The sequence below is a fragment of the Oncorhynchus nerka genome, linkage group LG10 (assembly GCF_034236695.1).
Source record: "Oncorhynchus nerka isolate Pitt River linkage group LG10, Oner_Uvic_2.0, whole genome shotgun sequence".
In the NCBI taxonomy this organism is placed as follows: Eukaryota; Metazoa; Chordata; class Actinopteri; order Salmoniformes; family Salmonidae; genus Oncorhynchus; species Oncorhynchus nerka.
The window spans coordinates 22,925,052-22,934,350 of NC_088405.1; positions in this window are offsets into that span (position 1 = coordinate 22,925,052).

Below are 9,299 nucleotides of genomic sequence, written 5' to 3' on the forward strand. Positions count from 1 at the left end.
TCCAAATATCAAAACATGTCATCGTCAAGCTAGATTTACCTGGAGCAATTGATCAACATTGCAACATTGGTAAAAGTTTCCTTGATTGTATATATTTAATAGAATTTTACACACAATTCAATGAATGATGAAGGTTTCCATACCTGAAGCTGAGTAGAGAGCTGTTTGGATGAGGAGCAGCTGTTGCTCCCAACATCTTCCTCCTGAGAAACAGTGTATGAGAAGGCAGCTGGCAGACCATTCGGTATTACACAACCGTGTCAAGCTAGTCTCTGCCATAGTTGTTCTGCTGATGGGAGAATGAGTACCATGATGTAACAGGTTAATACTCGGCATGTAAGCCTACTGTGTTTCAGTACGTTGTTACCATAAACTCAAACACGTATAATGAATATGAAGGCTCAATTCAGTTTCTACTCCCATCATGGTTTGCCTTCTTACCTGTCAGTGAGCAAAAGCAAAGTAGGACTCGTCTTGTTGTAGTTTTTGCCATGTTGTCAATGTTGTGTTTCTTTCCTCAGCCTGAGTTGTAACCGCTGTTGGTGTATTAAATGACTGACTGGACTTTGGGGAGGGTTCAGAGTTGATGTAGCAGCTGACCAATTTTCCAGTCATGGGCCAGGCCGTTGCCTTGTTCTGAAATTTTGTAACAACCAGTAAGCTATTTTATTTGAGTCAGAATGTATTCATTTTTGTTAATACTGGAACAATTTCTCACAGAGATGACATTATGTTGGTTTGGAATTTTGTTTTTGGCAGATATTGACTGAACATGAGTTATATTCACTTTGCACTGTACGTTAGAGTCAATTCCTTAACTGAGCTCATGGGGGCAGTGTTACTGCATGTATTTTAAAACATTGTCAACCAATCACTTTACATTTGTCAATGCTGGAAGTTGCCATTAAAATGTTTAAACGTATGATAATGCTTCATTCTTTTTAGAAGAGACCACTTGTACATTTGACTTGAAAATACTATAATTTCTGTGTTACAGTATATCAAGTAAACATGATTAAACTGTTTCACTGTAATTACCAATAAGAACAAGCAACGTAGATCTTTGCTTAATTATAGGTTAATTATGCTGCTAATACTGTTCCTCAGGGATGAGTGAATTGTTGTTAGGGTATATTCATGTTGTTTGCAATATCAGGTGGACTTTTTTCATATTTACTGGAATTGAAGGAGTTGCAGTTCACATTGCTCAATACAAACACTAACATTATTTAGTGGTTTATTGGTGTAATACTGACAGTGGGTGGATTATAATGCGTAGCATAAAGTACTCGTAACATGTATCGAGTGCTTGTGGCTTGTCCCATGAACATGTTGACCCTAATGAAAAGGGAGTTGACGAAGAGACAGCATAATAAGGTGTACAAAGGTGTACATGACAAAGGTTTACATACACGTCTCTGAAAAACAAGACACAGTGATTATATGCAGAACTTGGGACAACAATGTTGCAGGTTCACCCTCTAGACAATTAGTTATTTTGTTTCAGTTGAGTAAATGTTGCCTTGCTTTTTCCGGTAATGATGCATAGACCTCGGCATGTTACTGTAAGATATCAAAGACCCATTTGTGTCTCTGCCTGCACATGGCCAAAGGGATCGGTTGAGTCCAAAAGCATGACTGGCTAAATAATTCATTATGGGTGGCATTCATTATGTATGGAGATGATCAGAGAAACATGAATTATTTAGAGTTTTGGAAAATAAATTGAGCTCATTAAGACAGAAAAGGGGTTTTCTTTGATTTGAGAAAAAAATGAAATTATTCAAATGCAACATACAAGCTGTCGTCTTTGTCACACAAACTATCATCTTTTGACAGTTTACTATTTGACAATATATTTACTGCATTTACTGGCAATGCAATGCATTAATCTTTGTTTCATTGCATACTTTTGTTGTCTTGTAAATTGCAATCAGTATAGTGTGTACCACATTTATGATAACAAATGCAAAAATAAACTGTAAATCACTGCAGACAGTGACTGTAGCACACATATAATTAGAATTCAAATTATATGGTTGGCCCATTCTATGAAAAGAGGCAGGCTGGATAGACAAAAAAAGGGTTATTGTCATAAAAATCTGATCATCCATTGCACAAACTGCTATGCCCCTATGACCGGTGTCAGTGCTGTGATGAATGGTTGGCGATAACAGGGTTGAACCTTTTCCAAATACCAATGACATTCTACCTGGATTCTACTCCTCCTTCATATTTATTGTATTAAATTACCGAAGTGTGAGAAAATGCAGCTCAGTTGTCAAATCATTCACAAGGATGAATTCCTGTTTCCGAGACTGAGCTAATTGACATTCAAGCTGCTGACACCTATGGTTGAGATTATGTGTTCAAATCAAATCAAATCAAATCAAATTTTATTTGTCACATACACATGGTTAGCAGATGTTAATGCGAGTGTAGCGAAATGCTTGTGCTTCTAGTTCCGACAATGCAGTAATAACCAACAAGTAATCTAACTAACAATTCCAAAACTACTGTCTTATACACAGTGTAAGGGGATAAAGAATATGTACATAAAGATATATGAATGAGTGATGGTACGGAGCAGCATAGGCAAGATACAGTAGATGGTATCGAGTACAGTATATACATATGAGATGAGTATGTAAACAATGTGGCATAGTTAAAGTGGCTAGTGATACATGTATTACATAAGGATGCAGTAGATGATATAGAGTACAGTATATACGTATGCATATGAGATGAATAATGTAGGGTATGTAACATTATATAAGGTAGCATTGTTTAAAGTGGCTAGTGATATATTTTACATCATTTCCCATCAATTCCCATTATTAAAGTGGCTGGAGTTGAGTCAGTGTCAGTGTCAGTGTGTTGGCAGCAGCCACTCAATGTTAGTGGTGGCTGTTTAACAGTCTGATGGCCTTGAGATTGAAGCTGTTTTTCAGTCTCTCGGTCCCAGCTTTGATGCACCTGTACTGACCTCGCCTTCTGGATGATAGCGGGGTGAACAGGCAGTGGCTCGGGTGGTTGTTGTCCTTGATGATCTTTATGGCCTTCCTGTAACATCGGGTGGTGTAGGTGTCCTGGAGGGCAGGTAGTTTGCCCCCGGTGATGCGTTGTGCAGACCTCACTACCCTCTGGAGAGCCTTACGGTTGTGGGCGGAGCAGTTGCCATACCAGGCGGTGATACAGCCCGCCAGGATGCTCTCGATTGTGCATCTGTAGAAGTTTGTGAGTGCTTTTGGTGACAAGCCAAATTTCTTCAGCCTCCTGAGGTTGAAGAGGCGCTGCTGCGCCTTCTTCACGATGCTGTCTGTGTGAGTGGACCAATTCAGTTTGTCTGTGATGTGTATGCCGAGGAACTTAAAACTTGCTACCCTCTCCACTACTGTTCCATCGATGTGGATAGGGGTGTTCCCTCTGCTGTTTCCTGAAGTCCACAATCATCTCCTTAGTTTTGTTGACGTTGAGTGTGAGGTTATTTTCCTGACACCACACTCCGAGGGCCCTCACCTCCTCCCTGTAGGCCGTCTCGTCGTTGTTGGTAATCAAGCCTACCACTGTTGTGTCGTCCGCAAACTTGATGATTGAGTTGGAGGCGTGCGTGGCCACGCAGTCGTGGGTGAACAGGGAGTACAGGAGAGGGCTCAGAACGCACCCTTTTGGGTCCCCAGTGTTGAGGATCAGCGGGGTGGAGATGTTGTTGCCTACCCTCACCACCTGGGGGCGGCCCGTCAGGAAGTCCAGTACCCAGTTGCACAGGGCGGGATCGAGACCCAGGGTCTCGAGCTTGATGACGAGCTTGGAGGGTACTATGGTGTAGAATGCCGAGCTGTAGTCGATGAACAGCATTCTCACATAGGTATTCCTCTTGTCCAGATGGGTTAGGGCAGTGTGCAGTGTGGTTGAGATTGCATCGTCTGTGGACCTATTTGGGCGGTAAGCAAATTGGAGTGGGTCTAGGGTGTCAGGTAGGGTGGAGGTGATATGGTCCTTGACTAGTCTCTCAAAGCACTTCATGATGACGGAAGTGAGTGCTACGGGGCGGTAGTCGTTTAGCTCAGTTACCTTAGCTTTCTTGGGAACAGGAACAATGGTGGCCCTCTTGAAGCATGTGGGAACAGCAGACTGGTATAGGGATTGATTGAATATGTCCGTAAACACACCGGCCAGCTGGTCTGCGCATGCTCTGAGGGCGCGGCTGGGGATGCCGTCTGGGCCTGCAGCCTTGCGAGGGTTAACACGTTTAAATGTCTTACTCACCTCGGCTGCAGTGAAGGAGAGTCCGCATGTTTTCGTTGCAGGCCGTGTCAGTGGCACTGTATTGTCCTCAAAGCGGCAGAAAAGTTATTTAGTCTGCCTGGGAGCAAGACATCCTGGTCCGTGACTGCGCTGGTTTTCTTCTTGTAGTCCGTGATTGACTGTAGACCTTACCACTTGTTGCGGCAAGTGGTAACACATTATTCGATAATAATGAATATTCCTTTTAATCGTTCTTCCGTTTTATTTTAAGATTGATTTCTTCCACACAGTCAAAAGTCACAGTGCACTTTTTCATCCCCCCAAAATACAGTACATAAATATCTATAGTCTATCATGTCTACAAAATTGATTACTCTTTAATAAAAGCCTCTCTGTTCATGACTGGAATTAAGGAGGGGAAAATTGCCTGACCATGCCTTTGAGGCAGTTTTCTCAGAGCTTTTTAAAGGCAACTTGTAAGTAGGCTGTACTCGTCTGTTTTTCTGTTTTGTTTCCACAAATTGACTCATCACAGAATCCACTTAAGGTGAAGGGGAAATAACACATTGAAAAAGAAGAGACTTGTCTTCAGCTTTTTTCTCAGCAAACACTCAGCACATACAGTTAGTCACCAGTATGCAGAAGATTAGTAATCACTTCAGAAACATGCACTTTACAAACGTACAAGCACTCCAAATCCTACATAATTACAGTCCTGGAAGCAAAGAAAGAAAGACAAGATAAAAGGAAATATCTCAATTTTTCAGTGTGAACACTGGCAGGCACTGGTAGGCACAGCTATCCATCGAGACCAGACTGACAGAGGCCTTCTGCCATAGCTGTTCACATTGAACCCACATCCATTGTCTTCATGTCAAGTACTTACTGTAGAGAGTTGGCATATGTCATTGCCAATGGCGGAAATGTTAGAGGAGTTCATTGTTTTCCACAATCATATAGCTACTACTACTGCTGCCATAATTCAAGGTTTGTACAGACATTTCATTGCACAGTATGTCTTCATGTTTGTTTGTGCATGATATAATGTTAGTGACGTCAACTGTGGCAGAACCTTGTCTCGTTCATGGAATATGTGTCCAGATCAGTAGTTTGTGGATTGATCCAAAGTGTTGTCTATCCTTGTTTACCTGGTGTTGGGGATTGCCAAGCATCTACTGGCTCATGATAATGGGTCTTCTATCATCTCAGTGCAATAAGAGCGTTTCATTGGCTAATATCCATGAGAATGTTTATGCTAATGGGGGACTAAAAGGCTTTTCAGAATGATGTGGAAAAGTATCTTATATAGCTGACACCGTACCCTCCCTGCAGTGTGGCTGGAGGGTAGCACTAGTCCTAAAGTTGGCTTTAGAAATATTTATTTTAGCTGAATGGAGAAACCTACAAAGTTAATGCCAATGTTAGCTTTGCAGTTAAAGTTTATGTTGAATGATTAATGACCCTGAAGAAGGCATAGTGATGCCGAAACATTGGTGATTTACCCAATAAATGACAGCTATCAGACCTCAGGACTCCACCCACATGAGTTGCTGGCTCCAGGTGTTGGGGATGGCCGAGACGAGGCACTGAAGAGTCGTCTCCAGGTCCTAATTGGCACGCTTTGACTGGCCGTTGGATTGGGGATGAAACCCGTAGGACAAACTGGCCGACGACCAAATGAATGTGCAGAAAGCCTTCCAGAACCGGGACATGAACTGAGGACCACAGTCGGAAACCATGTCCACCGGAAGTCCATGAATCTGGAAGACGTGCTGCACCATGGCTGAAGGTAGCTTGGGGAGGGGAATGAAATGTGTAGCTTGGAAAACCTGTCCACCACCGTGAGGATAGTGGTGTTGCCATCAGACGGTGAGAGACCAGTGACGAAGCCCAGGGATATATGTGACCAGGGACAGTGAGGGACAGGAAGAGGTTGAAGGAGTCCAGCCGGAGCTTGCTGAGGAGAATTGTTCTGAGCACAGACAATGTAGGCGGTGACGAATGCGGAGATGTCCGGAACCATGGTGGGCCACCAAAAGTGTCCAGGGTCTGAGCCCATTCCAGGACCGGGGAGCCGGCAGCGTCGGGGACAAACATCCGGTTAGCCGGGCCACCCCTGGCTGGGAACGCTGCGCCTCACGAACATGGTTCTCTATTCCCCAGACGAGGGTAACCGCCAGGCACAAGGTAGGAAGAATGATCTTGGGGTCAGAGGGTGTAGAAGTGTCAATAGCAGCGTGAAAGCGCGTCCGGCTTAACATTCTTAGACCCCGGGCGGTAAGAGATGGTGAAGTTGAACTGGGTGAACAACAGGGCCCATCGAGCTTGCCTGGAATTTGGAGGTGCCGAGATATTCCAGGTTCTTGAGATCCGTCTACACTATGAATGGATGTTCTGCCCCCTCTAACCACTGTCTCCACTCCTCCAAGGCCATCTTCACCGCGAGTATTTCTCAATTCCCCACATCATAATTCCTCTCCGTGGGGTTAAGGCGATGGGAGAAGAAGGCGCAGGGATGCAGCTTAAGGTCCAGGTCAGAACGCTGGGACAGGATGGCCCCCACTCCGGCATCCGAAATGTATACCTCCACCACAATCTGACGGGACGGATCCGGATGGATCAATATGGGAGCTGTGGGGAAACGGTGCTTAAGGACCAGGTACGCCCGGTCAGCAGCTGGGGACCACATGAACGGGACCTTGGGAGAGGTGAGTGCTGACAGGGAGGAAGACAGGATGTTGTTAACCCCCGGATAAGATGGCAATAGAAATTGGCGAATCCTAAGAAACGTTGCAGCTGCACTCTGGACGTGGGTTGGGGCCAATCCACCACCGCTCTCTCCTTTCCCGGATCCACCTGCACATTCCCAGCAGTGATGATGTATTCAAGGAAGGAGATGGTGGAGCGATGGATCTCGCATTTTTCAGCTTTGACAAACAGCTGGTTATCCAGGTGACGCGTTCTTGACGTGTTCTTGAGTCGAGCGGGAAAATACGAGCATGTCGTTGAGGTAGACGAACATGACCGGGTCAACATATCCCGGAGAAGCAGGAGCATTGGTCAAACCAAATGGCATCACCAGGTATTCAGTGTGTCCGCTAGCAGTGTTGAAATCTGTCTTCCACTCGTCACCTTCCCGTAACCATACCAGGTAGTAGGCATCCCGCAGGTCTAACTTAGAGAAGATAGTGACACCCTGGAGCGGCTCGAAAGCCGAGGCGATGAGTGGTAGCGGTTCTTAACCGTGATGTCATTGAGGCCCCGGTAGTCGATGCATGGGTGCAGAGTTTTGTCCTTCTTCACCAAAAAGAAGAACCCTACATCGGCAGGGGAGGCAGAAGGACGGATACCCCCTGCAGCCAGGGAGTCCTCAATGTACATCTCCATAGCCTTGGTCTCTGGACCCGACAGTGAATACAGCCATCCCCGGGATGGTATAGTGCCTGGGAGAAGGTCGATCCCGCAGTCATAGGGTCGATGTGGAGGAAGCGAAGTGGCCTCTCTGAGATCCTGGTACTCCTCGGGAACGGCGGAGAGGTCCGAGGCTTCTTCTGAGCCCACAGGAAGACGTCCCGGGGTAGGCTGAGCCGACTTCAGGCAATGGGCATGGCAGAAAGGGCTCCAGCCCACGATAGTACCAGCAGTCCACTTGATAAAGGGATTGTGGTGCTGGAGCCAAGAAAATCCCAATAGCACGGGAACCTGAGGAGACTTGATGAGCATAAACTGTATAGACTCCTGGACACAAGCAGGTGGATAGGAGTAGTATTGTGGGTAACCCTGCCTATAGAGAGCCCATCCCCAAAAAATCAGGGTGTGCGCAAGCTCATGTTTTTTTATACAAATAATTCATTTGTAACATCTCAAATCACTGTACAATACAGTGTATATGCATTTAGTGTGTTTCAGTTGGCTGATAATGTGAGATAAAAAGTGTATACTTAATTTTATTCATTACCAACATGTTTCACATGTTAGCATTGAGTCTTGTGCAAGCAGGGTGGTCAAGTGCATAGCCTGTAATGATGAAACAAATCCCTATAAATCCCCCAGCACTGTTTTACCTCCAAGGATGTGTGTGAGTTATTGGTTTAATTCCTATCTTTATACTACTATACATGAACTCATTTGAATAAACCACAACGCCTCATTAAAATTCCAGGAAAGAGATAGAGAATCTTGTTAAGGTTTGTAAGGGTTTTCCTGTGGTGAAGTAGAGGCGGACCAAAACGCAGCGTGGTTATATTGATTCATGTTTTATAAAAACAGATAAACATGAACACTACAAAACAATAAACGTGGAAAACCAAAAACAGCCCTATCTGGTGCAAAACACAGAGACAGGAACAATCACCCACAAACACAGTGAAACCCAGGCTACCTAAGTATGATTCTCAATCAGAGACAACTAATGACACCTGCCTCTGATTGAGAACCATACTAGGCCGAAACATAGAAATACCCAAATCATAGAAAAACAAACATAGACTGCCCACCCAACTCACGCCCTGACCATACTAACGAAATACAAAACACAGGAAATAAAGGTCAGAACGTGACAGTACCCCCCCCCCCAAAGGTGCGGACTCCGGCCGCAAACCTTGACCTATAGGGGAGGGTCTGGGTGGGCGTCTGTCCGCGGTGGCGGCTCTGGCGCGGGCCGCAGACCCCACTTCACCATTGTCTTAGTCCGCCTTATTGTCCGCCTCAGTGGCTTTCTCACCATGGCCACCCTTCTCAATGACCCCACTGGACAGAGGGGCAGCTTGGGACAGAGGTGGGGCAGCTCGGGACAGAGGTGGGGCAGCTCGGGACAGAGGTGGGGCAGCTGCTCGGGACAGCGGGGCGGCTGCTCGGGACAGCGGGGCGGCTGCTCGGGACAGAGGGGCGGAAGCTCTGGACAGAGGGGCGGCAGCTCTGGACAGAGGGGCAGCTCTGGACAGAGGGGCTGCTCGGGACAGAGGGGCTGCTGCTCGGGACAGAGGGGCGGAAACTCGGGACAGAGGGGCGGAAGCTCGGGACAGAGGGGCTCTGGCGGCCCCTGGCTGACT